The 11,424-nt window shown below is 41.4% G+C and overlaps 1 non-coding gene across 1 annotated transcript; it reads right to left on the bottom strand.

Moving 5' to 3' along the window:
* Nucleotides 1-10,409: 10,409 nt before the first annotated feature.
* Nucleotides 10,410-10,516, bottom strand: LOC127117021 (small nucleolar RNA R71). Its single transcript, XR_007801783.1, has one exon. It is a non-coding gene; the product is annotated as a small nucleolar RNA R71 (small nucleolar RNA).
* Between the last annotated feature and the right edge of the window lie 908 nt (nt 10,517-11,424).

Below are 11,424 nucleotides of genomic sequence, written 5' to 3'. Positions count from 1 at the left end.
CAGTTCTGTCATACGGTGAACTGACTTTATGTGTTTTTAATCGCAATGTCGCGGTTAGCAAGAGTCGCCACCGACTTTTCTTTTATCCAATAAGGAAAGGTGGAATAGAACAGGAAAGACCTTAATTTAGATTCTTAGGTTCGGGAGGTACATTATACAAAGGGAAGGTGTTAGCACCCTTTGTATCCATGGTTATCCATGGGCTCTTAATTGCTCAATCATTTATGTTTTTCTAGTTTGAAAAAGTGGTTGAGAAATGTGTAGGAAATGTTTTGAAAAGGAGAATTTAACTTTGTAATGATTCTTGAATGAATGTATACAAAGTGGTTATCTCGTTTAGTTTTGAAAATAGTTTAGAAAAATATAACTCGGCAATGATTCTAGTGCGAATGTATGCCAAGTGGTGATTTTCTAATGGAGGTTTTGAAAGGTGTAAGGTGTGAAAAGTAGTTTTAAATTGTGAATAAGCAATTAAGAGTTATACATATCCGAGGTCTTTCCGGGCATTTCCTATCCTTATGAGGGTAAAACTGTCCTTACTATTGAGAAGTAAGCAGTTTTATCCTTTGGATGTAGAAGGGTCATCGAAGGGTCATCGATTGGTCATTGAAGGCAACAGTTGTGAGGATACCTTAGCATTCGAAGGGACGATCATCATTTAACCGTAGGCTACACCGAAGGGTCATCGAGGGACAAAGGCAACATTCGAGGGACTATGATATGATGATTTAACCGAAGGGTCTTTGCTAAGTGTATCCCCATATTCGCGGGACATGACCATAATACCGTAATCGTAGGGTAACAAAAGAGAGGTCCAAGATCGCATATTAAAAGGCAAAGTTTTACAATTAATTAGATAGCCGTAGTCGATTAAGTAATTAGGTCCATATTAAAATCAGTACATTAAGATCAATTAAGCCATTAGGGTGGATCTTCACCATGAAATTAATACATTAAAATCAATTGAGTAATTTAGGGTGAATCTCCATAAGGGTATCCCACACATAAAGTGGAATACCTAGCGGCCATTTCCTCGGGAATATGTAAACCTTTACACAATTCAGCACACGGGTTAGAGCATCAAAGTAAAGTATAATTGAAAATTGCACTACAACACAACAGTCATAATCTCAGGCCAAATGATGCAGAATTATAATAAGTCTTGGTTAGATAGACATAAGGCAGAATAGAAAAGAAACAAAGCAGCCACTGTCCCGTTCGCCTCTGCTTCGCCTAGCGAAGGCTCAGCGAATGCTCGCTACAGGCTCGCTTAGCGATGTGCTAGCGAGCGGCCACGGGTTTGGAGTTTGACAGCAGCATGACCTCCGAAAACCTGAACTTTTATGGCATTTGATTACAGGAATAGCATGGACAAACATTCATGATATTCAAGCATATTTAAATTCGCATGTGAAATCAAATTACATATTCGAAACTTCAATCATGATGCTTTATGTATATAGAGATTACCGATTAAAAGCATAAAACAATAGTGATGCGCAAACCTGTTTGCCACTAAGCTGCTATGTTGGAGAGACTGATCACTTTTGGTATCGGATGGAGTTGGGCGGCGGTAGCTTCGGAGCGGAGGAGCGGAGGAGCGACCTTCAGGGTTTCTTTATTCGGAACTCTCTAAGGTAGCCTCCAGGGTTTCTGTGCCAGGGTTTCCGTCTGTCCTTCTCTGTCTTTTTCGTGGCTGAAGTGCCAGTATTTATAGTGATCGTGGTGACCTAATGGGCTCAGAATGAAGCCCAAAAATTCTGATGTTCGCAAGCTTCGCTAGGCGAGCGTGTAGCGAAGGTTCGCTAGGCGAGCGTGTAGCGAAGGTTCGCTAGGCGAGCGTGTAGCGAAGGTTCGCTAGGCGAGCGTGTAGCGAGCAGGCCAGTTTGGGCCATTTTCTGGATTGGGCCCGTTGTGAGCTGGGCTTTTGTTCCTTTAAGGTCAGTGTCTTGCAGAACAAGTTGGCGTGCTTTGAGAAATGTTTTGCAAGATTAATGGGTAAATTTTGGGGTATGACAACTACTATATCAGTATCCATTCCTGGCATGTCTTCATAAGACCAAGCAAAAATCTCTATATAGTCATGTAACATCTGAATCAATCTTTCTTTGACACTATTTTCCAAGCCTGCTCCTATTTTGACTTCTTTCTTGTTTACTTCAGTACCCAGATTTACAGTTTCAATTGATTCCTCATGCGGCTGTATAGTCTTTTCCTCTTGCAGTAACAGTCTGGCAAGCTCTCCAGGTACTTCACAATCTTCCTCACTTCCATCCTCGACTTGGTAGATCGGATTTTCAAAGTCATAATGAACAGTAGCAGAATTATTATCAACAGGATCCATAGTGGATATGGATCTGCAATATGTTACGTGAGTGTGTGTAAGAAAGCATAGCTTGTTTAAAAGATGACAGGAAAGATAAAGAGCGCAATATTTGAATGCAAAAAGTCCATTGATTTATTGAATGTGGATATGCTTATGAAAATGACAAAACCCTTAACAAATTAGCTATTTGTGCCCCGGGCATAGACACAATGCTTTAAGAAGTTCAATTGTAACAATTAAAAATTTGCAACCCTAAAATAGACAATAACAATTACTCCTGACTAAAGGAAATCGGGATAGTGTCTTCAGCCTTCCAATTATTGAGTCCGTCACCAATTGTTGGAAAAATCCAGCTATCCAAGTCGCAATCACTATCAACATCTTCTACAACATTAATCTGATCTTTGACTACCTTTTCAGAGCTAAATCCCAGGCCAAATCTATCAGACTTGTACGGTACATCGATCAGTTGACCCCAGCCAGTACGACCACCATCTTCTACCACAGCTTGAGCGTCTTTCAGAGAAGTCATAGAGGAGGAGCACGAATAACCTTGGGCACACGGGAAGCTGGCTTACGGACATGACCGGTCGGAGGAACTACTTCAAATGACTGAGAAGGAGTCTCAAAGAATTCACCATCCATCCCGACGTATCTGAAGGTATGCACACTACTGACAATATACTCTTCTTCTCCACACACAGTGACAATCTTACCCTCTATTGGATACCTCAGCTTTTGATGGAGAGACGGGGCTACAACACTTGCCCCATGAATCCAAGGGCGTCCCAGCAAGCAGGAATAGGCAGGACGAATGTTCATTACGTGAAAGGTAGTGTTGAAGACTTGAGGTCCTATCTTGATAGGGAGAACCACTTCACCATGGACAACACTCTTCGCACCATCATAAGCACGCACCACAACGTCACTAGGCTTCAGCTCAATGCTTTTACAGTCAAGTTTATCGAGCACAACTTTCGGTAGCACATTCAAAGAGGAGCCATTATCGATCAACACATGGGACAAGGTGATCCCCTTACACTCAATGGAGATATGCAGAGCTTTATTGTGATTCTTTCCTGCTGGTGTCAGGTCAGCATCGGAAAAGCCTAGGCCATTATCAACAGCCAAGTTAGCAACATAATTTTCGAACTGATCGACAGATGTCTCCTGAGGCACATGAGCGGTCTTCAAGAATTTTATCAATGCATTAGCATGAGGTTCAGAAGATAACAACAAGGATAACATCGAAATTTTAGACGGGGTATGCCCCAACTGTTCTACCACATCAAAATCACTCTTACGGATGATTTTCAGCATTTCTTCCGTTTCCTGTTTGGCAACATCTTCGGTAGTAACTTCGACTGGTGTCCTTGACTGAGAAGGATTGATTACTGGTTCTTTTCCTCGAGTTTCAGGGATGGGAGGTGAGATTTCTGGAGAGAAGATCCTCCCGCTTCGAGTAATTTTACTAGTCCCAACAATGTCAACGTCATTAGGATTAGCAGAATTATCATCTTGCTTTATGCCGTGGATGTAAACATCACCTCCATAATTCCACGGAATGGCTTTGCTTGAGGAATACGGTACTGGGCCAGGTGCAGTAATAATTAGGGGAGCTACCTTGGGCTCAGCAGTAATCTTCACAGGCACTCTAGTAGCGGTAATCTTCACAGGCACTCTGGACCTAGCAATCACAAATATTTCTTCAATGGGGTTCTCCACCTTAGGAATCTTTTCTAAGAGAATTGTACGATCATCCATCAGCCATTGAATACCCTTCCTCAACTTCAAGCAATCATTGGGTCGGAGTATACAGAGATCGTAATTTTCAGCACAACCTGGAAATAAACCAGCTTGTAATAAATTCTTCTTGATGATCAGGAGAGGAGATGCTAAGTCAGCTACATTAGAAATGTGAGAATTGTCATCCACCGCATTAACAGTCTTGTCATGATTAGGCATAGGAGCAGTGATGACATTAGGAGTCTCCGGAGGATCAAATTCAATTTCTCCAGTGTCGATCATATCCTGAATCTTATTCTTCAACGACCAACAATCGTTTGTATCATGCCCGGGGCTATCGGAGTGATATGCACATCTGGCATTGGGATTATAACGAGGAGAAGTAGTGTTGGGATTTGCAGGAGGATCTCTGAGGGTAATTAAATTTGCTTTTAGCATACCCTGCAGTGCTTGTGCTAAAGTCATATTGATCTTCGTAAACTGTCTTCTTGGCCTGTCTTGTCTGTGTTGGAAGTTTTGAGATGACGGTGCTGTAATCGTAACTGCTCCAACAGCATGGTCACGATTTTTCTTGTTATGACCCCTTTGACCGTACACAGCATTTGATTCGTTCCTCCCCTGATAGGACTTTTTGGTGCTTGCAGAGGTAGTCACCTGTATCTTTCCATTTCGAATGCCACTTTCAACACGTTCACCCGTTAATATAAGTCCAGTGAAACCCGATGAGGAACTTCCCAATAGATGGTTGTAGAATGGGCCAGTCAGTGTACCCATGAACATGTCCACTAATTCTCGATCAGTCATAGGGGGTTTGACTCTGCCAGCCAAATCCCTCCATTTTTGAGCATATTCTTTGAAGCTTTTTTTAGATCCCATAGTCATATTCTGCAACTGTAGCCGAGTAAGCGCCAATTCAGTGTTATACTGGTAGTGCTTGTAGAAAGCTGTCGCTAAATCAGTCCAGGTGCGGATGTTAGAGCTCTCGAGCTGATAATACAACTCTAACTGTGTGCCAGACAGACTCTCTTGGAAGTAATGGATCCATAGCTTCCTATCAGTGGTATATGGCTGAATCTTTCTCACATAAGCTCTCAGATGCATTTGAGGACAAGACGCACCATCATACTTAGTGAAAGCGGGGACCTTGAATTTGCGGGGAATGACCACATCAGAGACCAGACCTAAGCCTTTGAAATCCAGACCGGGCGCTTTCTGACCCTCCATAGCTAGCATACGTTCTTCCAGCAACTTATACTTATCATCTTTTGGAGAGTACTGTTCATTTTCATAATCTTCATCGTCGTCCTCAGGGTTAAAGGGATCAACATCCTCCTCTTCCGAATCATTTTCTGTCTCCTCTTCTTGATCCTTCGGAATTCTAATCTTGACTCCTGCGGCCTGTCCTTTAAGCCTTCTTCCCGGGTTAATGTAACTCACCGCTTTCTTGTCTTTCTTCTTCTCGAGCAAGAGAGCCTTCAGCTCCTCCCGCCCCTTGGATAAGTTCAGGATCATCTCCTGGAATTAAGCATTCTGAGCCTAGAGATCTTTGACAGTTTGTTCGAGAGCCATCTTTTTGTTTAGAAGGAAGACCGTGAGAACATTGATCTTTTAGAGTACCTGTTATGCAATGTTATGTTATGCTATGCAATGTATGAAATGTTTTCAAGGACTTTTGAAATTTAACTTTGCGTAAACCACCAAAAGGAGGGAACTTTTATTAACAATTTCTTTAATCAATGTTCGTTACAAAAAAATAATAAAATACAATGAAAGATCAAGTCTCCCAGGGACGGCTTCTTTTTGGGCGGAGATATGCATTGAGTCTCCGTTCCTCATTAAGCTGGCTGGTGAGCTCTAATACTTTCTTCCTTTCTGCACCAAACTGAGTTTCAAAAGTATCCCTTTCCTCTCTCAACTGGATCCAGGACTTCTTCAATTCTTCAACATTGGTAGGCATATCTGGATAAGGAATGATCTGAGGGGCACCTCCTTCAACTTTTGGTTCAACAATCAGAGGTCCAATTGCAAGATATGGCATGGTAAGCTCACGAGCTCTGGCGCGTACCCATCTGAGATAAGGTTCCATAGGAATAAAGTTTTTCTGTCCTAAAGTACTTCTTTTCACCATGCCCCAAGCTCGTACAAACCTTTGACGGAGACCTTGAGAGTCGTTGTCATAGTCAAACACAGTGCCTCGAATAATTATTTCATGTGGACCGTCTCTTCTAGCATAACCGAACTGACGTAGGGCTAAAGCTGGGTTATAAGTAATACCTCCTCTTATCCCCAGGAGTGGTACGTTAGAGAATTCTCCGCAGCGGTCAATGATGATAACATTTTCTTTGGGTTAGGGACACCAATGGATGTCCGAATGGGAGAGCGACATTATCCTTTGAGACCATTTCAAATTTTGCTCATTCTTTAAGACTGATTGAGGAAGGTGCGAAATAAACCACCTAGATAATAAAGGTACGCAACACATGAGAGTCCCTTGCCTTTTCATAGTACGAGTGTGAAGGGAATGCAAAATGTCTCCAAGCAAGGTGGGCACAGGGTTATGAGTGAGAAATATCCTAACAGCATTTATGTCTATGAATTGATCCGGGTTAGGAAATAGCACCAAACCATAGATTAGTAGGGCTAGAACATCTTCGAAAGCATGGACATTCATAACTTTTAGGAATTCTCGGGCCTTATTTATCAGAAATTTGGCAAGTAAACCCTTAACTCCACTTCTTGTTACCCAATTAGTTTCAATGTCGGACTTTGTCATGTGTAAAGCCGCGACAACTTCTTCAGACTTCAGAATCTTTTCTAAACCACTGAAAGGTGTTTGATCAAGGATAGGTATCCCAAGCAGCCTGGAGAATTCTTCTAATGTGGGTACCAACTGATAATCTGGGAAGGTGAAGCAATGATGTTTAGGATCGAAGAACTGGAATAGAACTCTCATCATATCTTCTTTGAAACCGGTAGTAACTAAATTGAGGAGTGAACCATGTTTCTTGATGAACTGAGCATGATCGGGCAGTTCTGACACTAAATCCTTGAGTTGAGGAGAGGTCACTACAAAATTGATCCGGATGGTCTTCCTGGAAGCCATAGCTGTTTAACAGAGCAAAGTTAAACCCCTAAGTCCTTGAAATGGTTAGTACAATGTCATGATGTTATGATGTTATGATGTTATGTAAGTAACAAACACAAACAAGTCACACCGCAATCATTCCTAGGTTTTAAGGCTTGCATGAGTTCCATAGGTAAGTACCCTCCCCACTGAAGTTTGGTTGGTTCCACCTGTCCTAGAATAGTAACCGTGTTCTAGAAGGATCTCAAATCATCGACCTTTCCTTAAGTCCACTTCAGTGTAACACCAAGTGGTTGACCAAAATTTCCCTAAAGTCCAATCTCAAAGAGTGTAGTATCGAGTATCAACCAACCCTAGTCGGAACCGAAGTCAGTTATCTCACTACTTTCTAATGGCTAGGATGAGTCAATTAGGGTTCTAAAGGTCTGGTTAATGCTTTGATGACACCACGCAGACGCCAAATTTTTCCTCAAGTAAACATGAGGAACATCAGGACATCTAAAGTGTCACATTAACCGTAGCCATCACTTTAACCATTCCAGTATACGCCGGACAGTCGCGATGATCTCTTGCTACTTACCTAAGGTACACTAGATCCGGGTGTAGGATTTTTCACTCAAGCATAGAATACCCAAACAATCCCTTAAAAGTAAATCAGCTGAAGGAACAATTCGAAAACATAAATGACCTTATTTTTAAGGTAACCTCTCTTTTGAAGGGTCCCCAGCAGAGTCGCCAGTTCTGTTATACGGTGAACTGACTTTTGTGTTTTGTTTTGAAAAACAATGTCGCGGATAGCAAGAGTCGCCACCGACTTTTCTTTTATCCAATAAGGAAAGGCGGAAAAGAACAGGAAAGACCTTGATTAGATTTTGAGTTCGAGAGGTACATTATACAAAGGGAAGGTGTTAGCACCCTTTGTATCCATGGTTATCCATGGGCTCTTAATTGCTTAGCTCACTTATGTTTTCCTTGTTCGAGAAAGTGTTTGAGAAATGTGGCGTGTTTAGAAAATATTTGAATGGAGAGTTTAACTTTATAATGATTCTTGTACGAATGTATACAAAGTATTTATCTCGTTTGATTTTGAAAGATGTTTAGAAAAATATAACTCGGCGATGATTCTGGTGCGAATGTAAACCAAGTGGTGATTTTCTAAAAGATGTTTTGAAAAGTGGGAGGTGTGAAAAGTATTTTAAGATGCGAGCAAGTATTTAAGAGTTATACCTAACCAAGGTCTTTATAGGTATTTCCGATCCTTAGGAGGGTAAAACTGTCCTTACTATTGAGAAGTAAGTAGTCTTATCCTTTGGATGTAAAGGGACATCGTAGGGTCATCGATTGGTGATTGAAGGCAACATTTGTAAGGATACCTTAGCATTCGAAAGGACGATCATCATTTAACCGTAGGCTATCACGAAGGGTCATCGAGGGACAAAGTCATGTATTCGAAGGCAACATTCGAGGGACTATGATGATTTAACCGAAGGGTCTTTGCTAAGGGTATCCTTACATTCGCGGGACATGGCCGTAATATTGTAAGGCAACAAAGAGAGGGCCCTAAATCATATGTTCGAAGGCCATGTAATCAGTCAAGTGATTAAAATGAATCTTCACAAGGGTATCCCACAAATAAAGTGGAATACCTAGCAAACTGTCTCTTCAGGAGTATGTGAACCCTCACAAAAATTCAACAAACGGGTTAGAATACCAAGCTAAGGTGCAACCAAGAGTTGCACCAAACAAAAGAATCACCGCAATAACAGTGTCAGGCAAACATCGTGCAGATGCAATAGAAAACATGTCAATCAAATATAGAACAGATTAGAATGCAAACGAAAAAACAAATACTGTCATGTTCGCTACTGCCTCGCCTAGCGAAGGCTTGGCGAACCCTCGCTACATGTTCGCTCAGCGAAGTGCTGGCGAACGACTGCGGGTTTTGGGTTCTTCTTTTGATAACAGTGCGATTTCCGGAACCCCAAACCCTATGGCACCCATTACAGAAATTACATGGTTAAACATTTAAGATATCGTGTTACACATTCATGCATACTTAAACTCATAGGCAAAACCTAATGATACATTTAGAAATTCAATCATAATGCCTCATGTATTTGAAGATGTCAAATTAGGAGCATGAAATTAGTGGGGTGTGTGACAAACCTGTTTGCAATTGAATTGGGCGGAGGTAACCTTTGTGCAGATGAGTTTCCTTCGGGGTATCCGGGGGTTACTCTGAATTCTCTTCGTTAGCCTCCAGGGTTTTTTTCGGTTGCCTCTGTTAGGGTTTGCTTGTTCCCTCTCTGTCCACCGTCTGTCTCTATCTCCCCTTTTCTGTGTGAAGTTTTGGTATTTATAATAGTTGTGTCTTGGTGGGCTCAGAATTAAGCCTAAAATTTTCTGGTATTTCGTGAGCTCGCTAGGCGAGTGAGGTAGCGAAGGATTCGCCTAGCGAAGGGTTTGCTTGCCTAGCGAGCATGCCAGTTTAGGTCATCTTCTGGATTTGATAACCTGTGCGCTGGACCCTTGTTCCTTTAACATTAATGTCTTTGAAAATGGATTAGAATGTCTTGAAAAATGTCCTGAAACTTAACAGGCAAATTTTGGGGTATGACAATACGCTTAAAATCCGATACAGATGATGTGAAAGCGGACACATCAAATTTTTGGTGCCATTGTTAGGGACCAATAAAGTCAATATCATACTCTATTATTATACCGTATAAACTAAGGCATTTATCTCAGTTAATTTCCCCCCTGCGTCAGTTGTATGTGAAGAACTCGTAGTACCTGGATCTTAGTGGAACTGATGAACGAAATTGAGCGCTACTTATGTGCTAGTTGCCAAATCCAGCAACTTCATTTAGAAATGGCTGAAAATGACAATTGTATGCGCAAGGACTTTGTCGTCCCATCTCAAGAGGAGTCACACCCGAGTAATGTTAACCCTGCGATCCAGGCTAACAACTTTGAGCTAAAACTTTCTCTACTACAAATCGTGCAGTAGAACCAGTTCTTTGGTATCCCAACGGAGGACCCTAATTTGCACTTTTCCCTATTTGTGTAGTACATTGTCACATTGAAAAGTAATAGCGTTGATCCAGAAGCCATTAGACTGCGCCTTTTTACTTTTTCCATGAGGTAAAGAGCCTGAGCTTGGCTACAGTCCCTACCTTCGAATTCCATAACTACATGGAATGAGCTAAAAAAAGTGTTTTAGCAAGGTATTTCCTGCCAAGAAAAATGAAGGTGTTAAGAAACCAGATAACATGTTTTAGACAGGCCGGTGGTGAATCCCTTTTTGAGACCTGTGAGCGATATAAGGACATGATGAGACTCTGCCCACATCATGGTTTAGAAAAGTGGTTAATAATCCACACATTTTATACCAGTATTCTCTATAATAAGAGAATGATTGTAGATGTTACGGCAGGAGAAGCTTCAATGGATAAGCCATTCCAAGAAGCCTACCAACTCATATAAAATATGGCCCAAAACCATTATCAATGGTGAAGTGAACGCGCTTGCGGACACAACCAAAGGTGGTGTGTATGAGGTTAGAGGTTTCGATCACATGAACACTAAAGTAGATGTTCTCAATCAAAATATTATCAACTTTATCATTGCAATTGCATCTACCGTAGCTGTTGTGACTCCCAATATTGATATCTCTGGAGTCCAAGAACATGTCATTGCTGATTGACATTTATTAGTTGAGCATAACCTTGATCAGGTTAATTATACTCAAGGAAATTCTTATTTTAACATGTATAATCTTGGATGGGGAAATAATCCAAATTTCTCATACAAGATTAATAATACTCTGTTTGCACCTAGCCATGCACCCATGACTTCACCTGCTTTCCAAAATCATAAAGGAGCCCCTAATGCTCATGCTGCCCCCAAAAGGTCTAATTAGGAACTAATGATGAAAAACTTTGTCATGTCTCAGACTCAGCAGAATAAAAAAATTATGAACCAAAGTATTCATACCAATGAGCTAATTAAGCAGTTGGCCAACAAAGTGGATTCTCTGGCCACTCACAATAAATTGATATAGACTCGAGTTTCCCAAGCTTCCTACCAACAAGAAGCTACAGTTGCTCCCGCTGGAATATTTCCTGGCCAGCTGCAGCCTAATCCCAAGGGACATGCTAACGCCATAACACAACGAAGTGGGACAAAGATAAATGACCTCGTGGATAAGAGAGTTAGAAACCAAACTATAGGAAAGAGTGTATAGAAGGGCCTTGAGAGAGTACCT

This window comes from Lathyrus oleraceus, chromosome 1 (assembly GCF_024323335.1).
Source record: "Lathyrus oleraceus cultivar Zhongwan6 chromosome 1, CAAS_Psat_ZW6_1.0, whole genome shotgun sequence".
Lineage (NCBI taxonomy): Eukaryota > Viridiplantae > Streptophyta > Magnoliopsida > Fabales > Fabaceae > Lathyrus > Lathyrus oleraceus.
This window is presented reverse-complemented; position numbering and strand designations above follow the sequence as displayed.